The following is a 17,706-nucleotide window of genomic DNA, read 5'->3' as shown; positions in this document are numbered from 1 at the left end:
TTTGATTGCTAGGTTTTGATTGCTAATTTTTTAGTTACGTCTTTATCATAATCGGTACTCTCTGACTTGCTCTTCTGTTTATTATTTACTTGTTAAAAACTAATTTTTTAATTTAACATCTACATTATTTAACTAATTATTTAATTTACCATCTACATATATTTTTCCTCCTTTTTTATTTACCTCTCAATAATTCTCTCTTTAATCATTATCTTTTTGATCCGAAGCTTATATATATATATATATATATATATATATATATATGCGTATGTATATATATTTATGCATGTGCTTTTCTCCCATTGATGTGTGTGCATATGTGTACATGTGTGTGTATATGTGTGCCAATGTGTGTAAGTACGTACATATATATATATCCCCCCCATTAATTTCAATCTTACTTAATAATATTAATATTTAACTTTTAACCAACTAGTTATTTGTTACATTATAATCTACATTTTACTATTTATTGATTCATAAATCCCCCATCTGTTTATTATTAGTCTTTTATTATTAATTATTAGTTGGTTATTATTAATTATTAGTTGGTTATTTCTGGTCCAATAACCCTTTTCTTATCATAAGCATTTCCCTAAATATTTTTATTATTTTATTAATTTACTGATATTCTTACCTATTTTTTTAATTTAATTTTTTTTTATATATATATTATCAAAAAAACCCTGTAATGTATAATTCCTTAATTTCTCCTTCTATTTCCCTCTCTCAGCGTCCGACAATTCAAAAAGCAAAAAATAAGTAAAAAATATTATTCAACCCCCCCCCACCTACCACTATCACTATCACTTTAAACCCTGTATGCAACCTCTTCTCCCTCCTCCCACCACACCACGCCATGCCGACCAATGCTGACTTTGCAACCAATTGCCATGGTAATCTGTATAAATTACTACTAAGCGCTATTTATAACTTTAACTATCAGCCTAGTTTCTCTTCCCCATCCCCATCGCCTACTTTTATTTCAACCAAACTTTTTCTTTTTGTCTTTCTTTTATTTCTTATTCTTTGATAGATTTGTTTTCTCCCCCTTAAAATTTAAACCTTAAAGATACACAATTGAACTAATATCCTTCAAAGTTTTAATCTTAAACCGTTATAAACTTCCCACAGTTTGTCATTGTTCAAAAAAGTTCTTCTAGCCAATGCATGAGATATTATGGACCAAATATTCTCAATTGGATTTAAATCGGGGCTTTGACCTGGCCAAAATATCACATTAATTGAATTATCTGAAAACCATTTTCTTGTGACTTTAGAAGTGTGTGCAGGGGCATTATAATGTTGAAAAATAATGTTCTGGGATATTCCCAGCTTCTGGATACTTGGTAACAGTCCTGTTTCTAACATTCGAATGCATTCCTTTGCATTGATTGACTTCTCACATCTAATAAGTTCCCCAACTCCTGCTGCAGTAAAAGTTCCCCATACCATTACCTCTCGATCCCCGTGTTTAACTGTCGTTTTTATGCAACTTGGCGAAAATCTTTCTCCAGTTCTTCGATTGCACCATTCAGGAGCATCACTAACAAGACAAAATCTTGATTCATCTAACCAGAAAACATTCCTGAACGAATCTGTATCCTTCTTGATAAAAATCTCTTTCTATCATTAATGTTCCTCTTAGATAAAAATGGCTTCTTTGCACACCTTTTAGAAGAACATCCCATTTCTTTGATTCGTCTAGATATTGTATATCTAGAAAGAGAATTTCCAGCCCCTGTTTTGAATTCTTTGCTATGGTCAACATAAGTTTTCTTTCGATCCTTCAAAACAGTTAATTTAAGCCTGTGGTCATCCTTCAAAGTGGATGCTCTAGTGCAACCAGATCCAGATTTCCCTTTTATAAAGCATTCGACTTTGAACCTTCGACCAATTCTCTTCACTACAGAAAGAGATGTTTTTACTTTTTCTTTTCTTAAAATATCAAAAATCTGCTTGTAAGTCATTTTGGACTGCCTTAATCCTGCAATTTGGTTTTTTATATCCTCACTAAAATGCAATCTTACCATTTTTAGGATTCATTTTTTCACTTATTATTACATGCTATAAAAATAATGACCTGCAAAATACAAATTTTCAGTTAAAATTAACAAAAACTCATGGAAAAATATTGAAAAATCGATTTCTTCCTTCTTTCACACTTGGCACATTTTTTTTTTTTTGCTCATGAGTGGATATAAGGGGATCAAAAAAGTATATGTATTCTTTAAATGGAGAAATGGAGACATTTCGATATAATAAAAAGCTCAATATGCAGGTGGAGCTTAGATACAAAAGGAAAATATATATTGGTGTAAATAGATTTATTTCAGATTGATCAATATGTTTTTCTATTATTTTCTCCTTGTGTATCTATATATATATATATATATTATATATATATATATATATATATATATAGGCAAAATGTGTGTGACCATTTCGTGTATGTCTCGCAAAGACTTCTTTTGCACATGCTCCGGGGGGGGGGTTACAATCGTTTAGAACTGTTTATATAGCCCCTAGATAATAATATCTACGATTTGGGAACACGGGTCGCCTCTACATTTATTTACGTCGACTTTTATGAGATTCGCGCTATTTTGCTCTGTCTCCTGTTTGCCGTGCTTTTTAGTATAAATAAAGTGAAACTAAATTCAAACTGGGTCGTGTTCTCGACAGGTGCCCATACTTACTGACTTAATGAGGTCAACTTTCGCTGCGGAGCAGTTTTTTATTTACTGCGGGGCATTTATTTTTGTTTCCCCAAGATGCTGAGGGGAACCAGCTCCCCATAAAAAAGGGGATTGTCCAAATTGAATAGCAATTGTCTGATCTAAGAAGAAACTCCGCATTGATCAAAGCTGATTGCTTGTGGACGTTCCCAGCGATCGCGCTGGGAATGATGACTTAAGCTTCGAATTAGTTTCACTTTTTTAATATGAAAAAAAAACGAATCAACACGTGGCGATCAAAAAATGTGGAATATTTAGCTTTTCAAAGTCGGGCAAATTAAATAGACAAGTGACCTCTGTTAACTCGTAGATATTATGATTTAGATGTGATATAAAAAGTTTTAAGAAGGAGCGAGAAACCTTTTGCAGACATGCATAAAAATACACACCCACGCACTAACACACGCACATTTTCGCTTTTATATATATATTCTTTTTCTATTTTAATTTGTCTTTTTTTTCTGCTATCTTATTTATTTTTTTCCTTGCTAATTCCATGAAATGACCTAGTCTATGTAGGTTAAGCGATTCGCGTTTTCTGTTAATTACAGTAATAAATGTCCCAATTCCATTCTTCTGAATGGAATTGGGACATTTATTACTGTGATTATACAAGCACCTGTAAAAGGAGAATTGGACTGGGATATTTATTAGAAGTTGTTCATGTACACCTTAAGACTGAAAAGAGTCACGTTTACAGATTTTAAATTAATTCAAAGCATTTAATTTCTTTTCTTTATATCACATCCAAATGTCAGCTTTTTACAACTTGTAGGTCTTAAATAATATCCTCAAGAAAATGCACTTATTTCATGCAGTGTTTTCAACTTTGTTTATCATGGCAATGTATATACGTAAACGTACATGTTCAGCAACAATTTAACTTTAATAGAAAAGAAAGCTGCACGCAATCAAAAATAGAGTTCTTTATACAATTGGTATTTCTTTGTGATTCTGTTAAACTTTTTGCTGGGAACTGACCACATCCGCTGATTTGAGGTGGTTACCTCAAAGCCCCAGTCAAACACATGCAGGGAAGAAACTCTTTCTACTTCTGACCTAGCCCATGTAAAAGGCTTACACTTATCTAAAAATTTCATCTGTTCTTCTTCACGGTTTGTAGCACAAATCACTTGGCCTAAATAAAAGTCATCGTCATACAAATACTGCCACAAACTTTCCTTGTTTACTGAAGCTGTAATTTGCAAATTGTGTCTGATCAACCAAAGTGCTTTGTTCATCTGTTTCACTGCTTTCTGATTTATCGTTTGGCAGGGTTTCATGGTCATTTGTTAGGTCTGTGCCATTCAAAAATGCTTTCAAGTGATAACTTGACTATTCCTTTTGCAAATGTTTAGCATCTATTTGCTAAATAACTATATACCCCCACCCGAGGGAGTTCACTTGATTATTAGGTTTTAAATCCTTTGGAAGTTTTTTTTTTTGTTGTTTTAATTTCGTTGGTGCCAGCTGTACATTGTAGGTGTCTCCCGTTGATTTCTTCTAAAATAATTAAAGTTTATAGCAATCGAAAAATATAGATGAAAATCTCTGAGTTTTTCAAAATCTTGGATGAGATACATAAAAAGAAAGCACTTTGAAGATTTTCTTAATTAAAAAAGAATTCTCAGGTTTGTATTCCTGTACACATAGATTCGAAAAAGTTGTCAAAAAACAAATATATAACAAATAACTGTTATCAAAGGCAAGATAAGTTACTTTTCTACCAAACTGGATATATTTTTAGTGTTTTTATTCAATGTAACATGTTTATTCAGCTTGAAAAACATGCAGTGTTTACCGATGTATTGGAAAATTTAAAATGGCGCCCGAATTTCTCTTTAACACGGTAAGTTTGAGAAAAAGTGTTATAAATAATAAACTAGGCAAAATACTATTAAAAAATACCGAATATATGTCAACCTATGTCACGGTAATATATATTGAGCGAATTTCTAACAGTATTTTGTCTAGTTTATTATTTATAACACCTTTTCCCGAACTTATCGTGATAAAGAGAGAGTCGAGCTGAATAAACATGTTACATTGAATTAAAACACGGAAATTATATCCAGTTTGGTAGAAAAGTAACCTTTGATAAAATTTATTTGTTATATATTTGTTTTTTGACAACTTTTTCGAAACTGTGTACAGTAATACAAACCCAGGAAATGATATCTACATTCAAACGCATACACGTACCTCAAAAATAAGAATTGGATTGGGACATTTATGGGTTTGTATTACTGTACACATAGATTCGAAAAAGTTGTCAAAAAACAAATATATAATAAATAAATTTTATCAAAGGCAAGCTAAGTTACTTTTCTACCTAACTGGATATATTTTTTGTGTTTTTATTCAATGTAACATATTTATTCAGCTCGAAAAACATACAGTGTTTACCGATGTATTGGAACATTCAAGATGGCGTCTTATTCTCTCTTTAATACGGTAAGTGTGGGAAAAGATGTTATAAATAAAAAACCGGATAAAATACTGTTAAAAACTCGCTCAATATATGTTACCGTGACATAGGTTGACATATATTCGGCGGGTTTTTAATAGTATTTTGTATAGTTTTTTTTTTATTTATAACACCTTTTTCCATACTTACGGTGTTAAAGAGGGTGTGAGACGCCATCTTGAATATTCGAATACATCGGTAAACACTGTATGTTTTTCGAGCTGAATAAACATGTTACATTGAATAAAAACACAAAAAAATATATATCCAGTTAGGTAGAAAAGTAACTTATCTTGCCTTTGATAACATTTATTTGTTATATATTTGTTTTTTGACAACTTTTTCGAATCTATGTGGACTGTAATACAAACCCCAAGACTATTCTACATACTTTTCGATATGATAATAATAAAAATGATTGACATGCAGGAGGAGCTTAGATACAAGAGAAACATATATTGTTAATAGAAAAATATATGCCGGTGTAAAATGATTTCTTTCAAATTAATAAATCTATATATGCTAGTATATATTTTTCTAATAATATATTTACCTTTTGTATATAAACTAGCATTTTAGCCCCGCGTTGCCCAGGTGTTTGGGCCCTCTTGCACTTTAATCAAATGGAAATTAAGAAGATAAAATAGGAACAGCAGTCGTTTGACACCGGTTGAAAGAATGCAATTTGATTGGATAGAGAAATTATGACGTCATTACTATGAAATATTGATAAAATTTAAAAATTGAAATTGTTGTAAAAGAATTTAGGGTTTGTATTACTGTACACAAAGATTCGAAAAAGTTGTCAAAAAACACATATATGTAACAAATAAATGTTATCAAAGGCAAGATAAGTTACTTTTCTGCTTAACTGGATATATTTTTTGTGTTTTTATTCAATGTAACATGTTTATTCAGCTCGAAAAACATGTAGTGTTTACTGATATTCAAAATGGCGCCCGACTTGTAACCTACGAAAACCTTTTTTATTTTAATTAAAAGCAATATAAAAAGAAGTTTTTTTTTTTTAAAAGTTGTTTTCAAAAACAACTTCTGAAATACCTATATTATTGTTTATATATTATTGACATAATAACGTACTGGTGATTAGGGAAATTAGTTCCTTTTATGTGATAAAGGGTTCGAGATTATTTTTCCACCTAAACTCCAGTCTTGCCTGTTTTTTTTTTGTTTGTTTTTTTGACAACTTTTTGTAATCTACGTGTACAGCAATACAAATCCAAAACAGTTAAAACTTTTTAATCGCTAAAAATCGTAACATTTGATTTTCTTGATTAAAACAAAGCTACTGGATAAATTTATGTGATTTTTGGAATATGATATTTTTGTTATCAAAGGCAAGATAAGTTACGTGTTGTACAGTAATACAAACCTAAATCATCTATTTAACAAAAATTCTGTTTTCTAATATTGTCAATCCATCTTATTTATAAAATGACGTCATAATTTCTCTATCCAATCAATGGCATTCTTTCAATCGGTGTAAGACGACTGCTGTTCCTTTTTTATCTTCCTAATTTCCATTTACTTAAAGTGCAAGAGGACCGGTGTTTGGAGGTGTATGTTGAGCCAAAAAAAAAAAAGAAAAAAGAAAAGGGGGTCAATTTTTTTAACTTTGACCCTTATTATGACCCCTTAACATTTATTGTTTTAGGCTCGAATCAAGTTATTAAATTAGATCCATGTCCAAGAAACCTATATCTAAAATTTCAAGTGTTTAGACCCAAAATTGGTGGAGGAGTTTGGTAGGGTTCTCAAAGGTCATATCGTTGAAGTTGTACCCCTTAACAGCCAAATTTCTAGCTGAAAACGGATTACAAAAATTTTTCCAAATCTCAGTACCCTGTATATCAAATTTCGAGTCTGTAGACTGAAAATTGCCAGTTATTGCGTTGGAAAATATACACATACATACACACAGACACGTTCACTTTTATATATAGCTATATAAAGTTATGAAAATATATATGACAATTAAGCTACATAGAATATTCCACGTTTCATGCTTGTGAGAATTTGTCAGGCTTATGCGAAAAGTTGTGGTTATTGCGTGTTTTTATACATTGGATTTTCTAGTTAGTCAATCAGCTTCATAGTTGTCATCCTAATCAGCCAATGAGCGGGCACTTACAGAGCAAAAGCACAGTTGACCTCCGGTTCACCCCTTCTCTTCATGTTTATGTGTGTGGGTGCATGTTTATCTTCATATGTGTATATTTATATGTATATATTCAGAGAGATAGTGAGAGGGAGAAGGGGATAAAGAATTAAAATAGATATAGTTCTCTCCGATTCTCTCTCCTCTGATTTTGAACAAGTGGTACAATGGGGAAAGAGGTGGTTGGTTACTTTTAATACATCTAAAACCAAGCTTCTATCTTTACATCATCAATGCTCTGATCCCCCTCTGGCATCAATTGAAATGAATGACTCTCGTCTTTGGGAGGCCTCATGTTTTGACAAGCTTTTGGGTTTGACCTTTACTCCTAATCTGAAATAGAACACGTACATCAAATCTGTTGCCAAAGCCGCTGGGAAAATGGTGGGATCCTTCTATCGATCCAGTACATATCTCACTGCTGATGCAATTCTCTATATGAGCCAAGTTCGTTCAAGGACTGTGTACTGTTGCCACATTTGGGCAGGAGCTGCTAGAAAGGACTTATCCTGCCTTGATAGAGATATATTAATATTGATATTTTATTTTATTTTTTACATAGGCATCACCACTTATCAAGGCCCAGGGGCCACTCGAGGATAAGGGTTAAAGAGTGTACAGTAGTCAATTGGACAATATAGTAATTGTCAGTAATGGAAATTCAATAAATTTGTTAACTTAAGTGGAACGGCTTATCAAGAACTTGTTTACATTGGACTTGAAGACAACCATATTATAGTCAGCTGAAAAGCAAGAAAATGATTGTGTTGAGCTTTTTTTATATTTCTAGTTTCTCTGTAGTGCATAATTTGGGGGAGGGGTTTGCATAAATTAATCTTTGTAATTTTGCTTAAACATTTTTTAATATATATTTTTTTAGTTTACCAAGTCTGACACTGTAATTGCTTGGAAAGCATTGCATTTGGAAGTTTAATAGATGTTGGGGTTCTTTAAAGAATAGGATAGCAAACTTTTCATTCAGGCATAATCTACATAGATGGTCAACTGATGAATTCTCATGAGAATGAAATGCAGAATATTGTGTGTAGCTTAATTGCTATATAGATTGTCATAACTTATTACTTAGCTCTATGTATTGAGCACTGTTAAAGTAAATACTGAAAATTTATGCATAAAATTATATTTTCGTATGTTTATGTGAGGAAATGTAGTAATCATATATATATATATATATATATATATATTTTTATCTTCCACCAGACTATCCATTCATGTGTGATCACCTTTTTCTTCACCATATTCCCTTTGCTTCACTTCCTCTGTTTTCAAGTAAGATCTTTGACTTACTTGTTGTTTCATCAAATACTTTTGCAAGCAAAATCCGATCCCGCATTTTGCTAATTCCTACCCTCTGATGAGAAGGAAAGTATTTCTTCAAAACTCCGCAGATTAAGGACTATCCACTTATCTAGTGTTTCCTTTTCAGATTAAATATCTTTTTAACTCATTTCAAAGTGTTTTTTAACATGTTGTATTAACTGTTTGCTCGTATATATATATATAAATATACATATATATGTGTAATGTTATGACCCTTTAGGCTGTGATCATAGCATAGTATCTGTTAACGGTGGCAAGTGGGGTCAAGGGTCAAAACATTATTATTATTGTTATTGTATTATTGTTAATTGATTTGAGTGACGCATGGTCACTGGATCAGTTATTATGATTAGAAGAATAAACAATTAAATTGCGAAAGAAATGATTGACGTGTGAATCGCAAAAAGAATGTGAAAATAGAAAATTTATGTAAACATTATTTTGGGGTTTTGAATAAACAAATAACTAGGTGGATTAGATTGGTATGAGGCATGTAATTAGGTAATGTAAGAGAACACGTGATGTAGTTAGTTTTGGAGAGATTCAGAGAGTTGAGGATTGACCACCAGAGCAGACAGACGTCTAGACAAGGGCGGACAGACAGCTAGGAGCGGGCTGTAAGAATAGAAAATGTAGAAATTGCAGATCCTGTGAAAAGCAATTGAGACAACTGTAATAAATTTATATTATAAAAATATAAAGAGTTGTTTTAATGGTTTCACAAATAAGAACAGTTGTCTCAATTATATGGTGCTGATCGTTTCATGGTTCGTTACGGAGCAGCAGGAAGATACAGAAGAACTTTTTGAAAAAAATGTATGAAGCATATATTATTCTTCTTACATATGAAATGTAAAAATATTCCGTGTGATAAGTCTGATACAACATGACTTGGTTTACACGTCAATATCATGTCCTCCTGGCTAAACAACATACATACGATTTATACGTTTATAATCTGTCTGTTAAAAAAACAATATCTTACATCCACTAGATAACACATGACACGTTTTAATATATCATCTCCTCCAATGTAAACCAATATGTATAAATGAAGACTTGGAATAAAATTCTGTAAATTAAAAACGTTTATGACAAATTTATTCGTAAGGAGGTGAGCAACGATTTTTATGACTGGTTTCCATAGCAACCATGTCGCTTCAGCGAGTATTATTGCTACTAATTTACCGCTCTCTCAAAAAGAGAAGTAACAAGTGAAACAGAGAGAATAAAAGGAAGATAATTGGGTGATTTTATTGAAAGCAGACGAGTGCCGTACATTGTTATTACATATGTGTATGTTATGTTTATGGGGGCAAAAAAGTAAAACTGAAATTAAACAAAACAAATTAATTTACTGGAAGCCTGGGAGAATCATGGATTATGATAGAAAAATTCGAGCATGAAAAGTATTATGGTTAAGCTTAAACATGGAAAAGTAAAGGACTAGTTGTTAAAAATGGAAAAGAAAAGGGCAAGATATTCTAGTAAAAAATATAATAAATTTATAACTTAAAATATTGCAGCATTAAGAATTGATTATGTAATGTTATTACAATAGAAAAATGCGAGCATGAAAAGTAATATGGTTAAGCTTCAACATGGAAAAGTAAAGGACTAGTTGTTAAAACTGGAAAAGAAAAGGACAAGATATTCTAATAAAAAATATAATAAATTTATAACTTAAAATATTGCAGCATTAAGAATTGATTATATAATGATATTACAATAGAAAAATGCGAGCATTAAAAGTATTATGGTTAAGCTTAAACATGGAAAAGTAAAGGACTAGTTGTTAAAAATGGAAAAGAAAAGGGCAAGATATTCTAGTAAAAAATATAATAAATTTATAACTTAAAATATTGCAGCATTAAGAATTGATTATGTAATGTTATTACAATAGAAAAATGCGAGCATAAAAAGTAATATGGTTAAGCTTCAACATGGAAAAGTAAAGGACTAGTTAAAACTGGAAAAGAAAAGGACAAGATATTCTAATAAAAAATATAATAAATTTATAATTTAAAATATTGCAGCATTAAGAATTGATTATATAATGTTATTACAATAGAAAAATGCGAGCATGAAAAGTAATATGGTTAAGCTTCAACATGGAAAAGTAAAGGACTAGTTGTTAAAACTGGAAAAGAAAAGGACAAGATATTCTAATAAAAAATATAATAAATTTATAACTTAAAATATTGCAGCATTAAGAATTGATTATATAATGATATTACAATAGAAAAATGCGAGCATTAAAAGTATTATGGTTAAGCTTAAACATGGAAAAGTAAAGGACTAGTTGTTAAAAAAGGAAAAGAAAAGGGCAAGATATTCTAGTAAAAAATATAATAAATTTATAATTTAAAATATTGCAGCATTAACAATTGATTATATAATGTTATTACAATAGAAAAATGCGAGCATGAAAAGTATTATGGTTAAGCTTAAACATGGAAAAAGTAAAGGACTAGTTGTTAAAACTGGAAAAGAAAAGGACAAGATATTCTAGTAAAAAATATAATAAATTCATAACTTAAAATATTGCGCATTAAGAATTGATTATATAATTTTATTACAACAGAAAAATGCGGACATCAAAAGTAATATGGTTAAGATTAAACATGGAAAAGTAAAGGACTAGTTGTTAAAACTGGAAAAGAAAAGGACAAGATATTCTTATAAAAAATATAATAAATTTATAACTTAAAATATTGCAGCATTAAGAATTGATTATATAATGATATTACAATAGAAAAATGCGAGCATGAAAAGTAATATGGTTAAGCTTCAACATGGAAAAGTAAAGGACTAGTTGTTAAAACTGGAAAAGAAAAGGACAAGATATTCTTATAAAAAATATAATAAATTTATAACTTAAAATATTGCAGCATTAAGAATTGATTATATAATGATATTACAATAGAAAAATGCGAGCATTAAAAGTATTATGGTTAAGCTTAAACATGGAAAAGTAAAGGACTAGTTGTTAAAAAAGGAAAAGAAAAGGGCAAGATATTCTAGTAAAAAATATAATAAATTTATAATTTAAAATATTGCAGCATTAACAATTGATTATATAATGTTATTACAATAGAAAAATGCGAGCATGAAAAGTATTATGGTTAAGCTTAAACATGGAAAAGTAAAGGACTAGCTGTTAAAACTGGAAAAGAAAAGGGCAAGATATTCTAGTAAAAAATATAATAAATTTATAACTTAAAATATTGCGCATTAAGAATTGATTATATAATTTTATTACAACAGAAAAATGCGGACATCAAAAGTAATATGGTTAAGATTAAACATGGAAAAGTAAAGGACTAGTTGTTAAAACTGAAACAGAAAAAGACAAGATAGTCTAGTAAAAAGTATAATAAATTTATAATTTAAAATATTGCAGCATTAAGAATTGATTATATAATGTTATTACAATAGAAAAATGCGAACATCAAAAGTAATATGGTTAAGCTTAAACATGGAAAAGTAAAGGACTAGTTGTTAAAACTGGAACAGAAAAAGACAAGATAGTCTAGTAAAAAGTATAATAAATTTATAACTTAAAATATTGCAGCATTAAGAATTGATTATATAATGTTATTACAATAGAAAAATGCGAACATCAAAAGTAATATGGTTAAGCTTAAACATGGAAAAGTAAAGGACTAGTTGTTAAAACTGGAAAAGAAAAGGACAAGATATTCTAGTAAAAAGTATAATAAATTTATAACTTAAAATATTGCAGCATTAACAATTGATTATATAATGATATTACAATAGAAAAATGCGAGCATGAAAAGTAATATGGTTAAGCTTCAACATGGAAAAGTAAAGGACTAGTTGTTAAAACTGGAAAAGAAAAGGACAAGATATTCTTATAAAAAATATAATAAATTTATAACTTAAAATATTGCAGCATTAAGAATTGATTATATAATGATATTACAATAGAAAAATGCGAGCATTAAAAGTATTATGGTTAAGCTTAAACATGGAAAAGTAAAGGACTAGTTGTTAAAAAAGGAAAAGAAAAGGGCAAGATATTCTAGTAAAAAATATAATAAATTTATAATTTAAAATATTGCAGCATTAACAATTGATTATATAATGTTATTACAATAGAAAAATGCGAGCATGAAAAGTATTATGGTTAAGCTTAAACATGGAAAAGTAAAGGACTAGCTGTTAAAACTGGAAAAGAAAAGGGCAAGATATTCTAGTAAAAAATATAATAAATTTATAACTTAAAATATTGCGCATTAAGAATTGATTATATAATTTTATTACAACAGAAAAATGCGGACATCAAAAGTAATATGGTTAAGATTAAACATGGAAAAGTAAAGGACTAGTTGTTAAAACTGAAACAGAAAAAGACAAGATAGTCTAGTAAAAAGTATAATAAATTTATAACTTAAAATATTGCAGCATTAAGAATTGATTATATAATGTTATTACAATAGAAAAATGCGAGCATTAAAAGTATTATGGTTAAGCTTAAACATGGAAAAGTAAAGGACTAGTTGTTAAAAAAGGAAAAGAAAAGGGCAAGATATTCTAGTAAAAAATATAATAAATTTATAATTTAAAATATTGCAGCATTAACAATTGATTATATAATGTTATTACAATAGAAAAATGCGAGCATGAAAAGTATTATGGTTAAGCTTAAACATGGAAAAAGTAAAGGACTAGTTGTTAAAACTGGAAAAGAAAAGGACAAGATATTCTAGTAAAAAATATAATAAATTCATAACTTAAAATATTGCGCATTAAGAATTGATTATATAATTTTATTACAACAGAAAAATGCGAACATCAAAAGTAATATGGTTAAGATTAAACATGGAAAAGTAAAGGACTAGTTGTTAAAACTGGAAAAGAAAAGGACAAGATAGTCTAGTAAAAAATATAATAAATTTATAACTTAAAATATTGCAGCATTAAGAATTGATTATATAATGTTATTACAATAGAAAAGTGTGAGCATGAAAAGTAATATGGTTAAGCTTAAACATGGAAAAGTAAAGGACTAGTTGTTAAAACTGGAAAAGAAAAGGACAAGATATTCTAGTAAAAAATATAATAAGTTTATAACTTAAAATATTGCAGCATTAAGAATTGATTATATAATGTTAAACTGAATTAAAAAAAAAATTTAATGCTGCAATATTTTAAGTTATAAATTTATATTTTTACTAGTTCAAATCTATTGACTGGTATTAATCGTGACACCCTGCACTGATGATCCCTGCAATGATGAAACACTAGTGTCTGTAGATATTTAATTATCATTATAGTAAATAATTATGTATATATGTACTAGCATTTCAGCGCGGCATTGCCTGGGTGTTTTTTTAACTTTGACCCCTATGAAGACCCCTTAACATTTATTGTTTTGGGCTCTAATTGAGTTATTAAGTTAGATCCATGTCCAAGGGACCCATATCTAAACTTTCAAGTGTTTAGACCTAAAATTAGCAGAGGAGTTTGGTAGAGTTTTCAAAGTTGAACTTTAACCCCTAAACAGCCAAATTTCTGGCCGAAAACAGATCACAAAGATTTTCCCAAATCTCAGCACCCTGTATATCAAATTTCATGTATGTAGACTAAAAATTGACAGTTATTGCGTAGGGAAACGTACACAGACAGACACACAGACACACAAGTTCACTTTTATAGATATATACTAGCTGTACCCTGCCACGCGTTGCTGTGGCTTAATTTCGTGTAATGGAAAATTCTACTGAAAAGAGAAAATGCATGTTTCTTATATTCTTAGTAAAGCAATCCACTCCAAAAAGTAAAAAAAAAAAGGCGAAAATGAAAAAAAAATGGTACTCTTGCAGAATTGGATCCGGATCCTCGGGAGTTACCATCAATCATGGTTTGGGCTCGACCAACATTCAGTGGATTAAGCCGAAAGTTGCTAAACCATTGAAACGCTAAATAGTTTTCTTTTTTATTGTATTCAAAAATGTGAGTTTTTAATTAATATTTGGGTAGGAGGGGGGTGTTACTATACACAGATTCGAAAAAGTTGTTCAAAAACGAATAAATGAAAGCAAAGGTAAGGTAAATTATATCTTCTATCTAACTGGATAATTTTTTAGTGTTTTTTATTTAATATAAAATGTTTAATCGGCTGAAAAACGCAGTGTTTATCCATGTATTTGAAAAAGACGAATGGTCGCGGACTCTGTTGAATACGTTAAGTTTGGGAAAATCAGTTAAAAACTATACAAAACAATGTCAGACACCTACTGATTATATGTTATTGTGACATAGGCTGACATATTCGGTGGGTTTCTGATAGTATTTTGTATAGTTTTTTTAGTTTTAAATCATTTTCTCAAACTTAACATCATCAACAGTGTCCATCACCGTTTGTATTTTTCAAATACACTGATAAACACTGTTCTTCGAGCCGACTAAACGTTATAGTAAATAGAATGGGTTTGTATTACTAAACACAGAAACGAAAAAGTTGTTGAAAAATAAATATAACAAATAAATGTTATCAAAGGCAAGATAAGTTACTTTTCTACCTAACTGGATAAGATTTTAGTGTTTTTATTTAGTGTAAAATGTTTAATCGGTTTGAAAAAATGTAGTGTTTATCTGTATATTTGAAAAATACAAATGGCGGCAGACTGTTGAACACATTAACTTTGGGAAAATGAGTTAAAACTAAAAAACTATACAAAATACTGTCAGGAACTCACTCAATATATGTTACTGTGACATAGGCAGACATGTATTCAGTGGTTTTTAACAGTATTTTGTATAGTTTTTTTTTAGTTTTAACTCATTTTTCCAAACCTAATATGTTAACACAGTCTGCCGCCATTTGTAATTTTCAAATATAACAGTAAACGCTGTGTTTTTTGAGCCGAATAAAAATTTTGCATTAAAAAAACAAAAAAATTATCCATTTTGGTAATAAAGTAACATATCTTGCCTTTGATAATATTTGTTATACATTTATTTTTTGACAACTTTTTCGAATCTATATGTACAGTAATACAAACCCAATAAAAACACTAAAAATTATCCAATTAGGTAGAAAAGTAACTTATCTTGCCTTTGAAAATATTTACTTGTTATATATTTGTTTTTGTTGACAACTTTTTCAAGTCTTTGTGCAAGTACAAACCCAAAGGTGTATTTTTCTGTCTAATTTTATTTTTGTTACCGCACTTAAATTTAAATTTCACGATATCTTTTTGGGGGGAAGGTATTTTTTATTACATTAGGTCTACCTCCACAATTTTGGACTATGCTGAATAAGAAAATCTCATTCAAAATTTGCAGAGGCCATTAGTTTTCGAAATATAAAGACCTGTACTATGCACTATAATTCACTGACGGCCATGAATAAACACTCCCAACCTCCCCATATTAAGAACGGCTTTCGGAATAAACAACACCCATGCCTAACCACATGTTTTAATCTTTTACCTGTCTTTCGTCTTTTAAAAACGGCTTTTGGAATAAATACCACCATTCTCCCCATGTTAAGAACGGCTTTCAGAATAAACACCCCCCAACCTACCCATATTAAAAATTGTGGAGATGGACCTAATGGGAAATTTACCTTTTTTTTTTAATAAATTGTTAGTTGAAAGCACAGAATAGTGACAAAACACCATCCCCCTCCCCTTGGTAAGAATAGCAAAAAAAAAAAATGGCTTTCTTGGTAGAAACATTTCTGTATTTCACCTAACAATTTCTGGTGCTACTGAACTTACTGATCCGCACTATTTTTTTAATCGAATTTCCAAGTTTAATTAAAGTTTTATGATATGTTTTTTTTATTCAATTGTAAGGTTAAAGTACAGAATAGATACAAAACACCCTACCCTCCCCATGTTAAGAATGGCTTTTTAAATAATAACGTTATTATTTCAGCACGGATCACTCTCTACATGAGTACCTAATATTTTTTTCAGTCATTCTTACCATAGAGAGGGGATGGTGTTTTGTAACTAAAAATTTATTATTAAAAAAGATATTGTGTAATTATAAAAAAATAAAAAGATATTGTGAAAGTTGAATTTAACTTGAAAAAAAAAACAAAAAAAACAATGTGAACGGCACGTTCACCATTGTAGCCGGTCCTTATTTGGCAATAAGGTCACATGAGTCGATTAATAGGCGCTAATGCACTTACTGATCCGCACTATTTTTTTAAATCGTATTTCAAAGCTTAATTAAAGTTTTATGTTTTTTTGGTATTTTTTTTAGATTAGGTCCACCTCCACAATTTTCTTTTAAATGACGACTTTTAAAGGTTTCCGACTATGCTGAATACAGAAATTGCATTGAAATTTTGCAGAAATAAGTAGTTATCGAGATATAGATAGTTGTTTTATGCATTGTATTCTTTGGCGGCCATCTTTGTTACACGCATAGATTTGTTTATGACGCGCGCAAGCATGTAAAAAAGACAGCTGCCAGAGATTACAATGCATTATACAAATTTTTAATATCTCGATAACTATTTATTTCTGCAAAATTTCAATGCGATTTCCGTATTCAGCATAGTCGAAAACCTGCAAAAGTCGTCATTTAAAAGAAAATTGTGGCGGTGGACCTTATCTAAAAATTTACCGTTTTTTTTCATTCAATTGTAAGGTTAAAGTACAGAATAGGTACAAAACACCCTCTTCTCCCCATGTTAAGAATGGCTTTTTAAATAATAACGTTATTATTTCAGCACGGATCAATAAGTGCACGAGTAGCTAATTTCTTTAATAAAGAAAAAGCATTCATATTTTCTTATGTAAAAACAACTTCTGTAAAAAAAAAAAGAAAAAACGTGTACTTTCAATTTTTGTTAAAAAGGTTTTCTTGAAAAAACCCAAAAAAATACGGTAAAAAAAGCAAAGAACAAAACATTAATCGGTATTCATGCAGAGAGTGATCCGTGCTGAAATAATAACGTTATAATTTAAAAAGCCATTCTTTACATGGGGAGG

This window comes from Euprymna scolopes, chromosome 46 (assembly GCF_053919585.1).
Source record: "Euprymna scolopes isolate OS-2025 chromosome 46, ASM5391958v1, whole genome shotgun sequence".
Lineage (NCBI taxonomy): Eukaryota > Metazoa > Mollusca > Cephalopoda > Sepiida > Sepiolidae > Euprymna > Euprymna scolopes.
The sequence above is the reverse complement of the archived record's forward strand: the minus strand, read 5'-3'. Positions refer to the sequence as shown.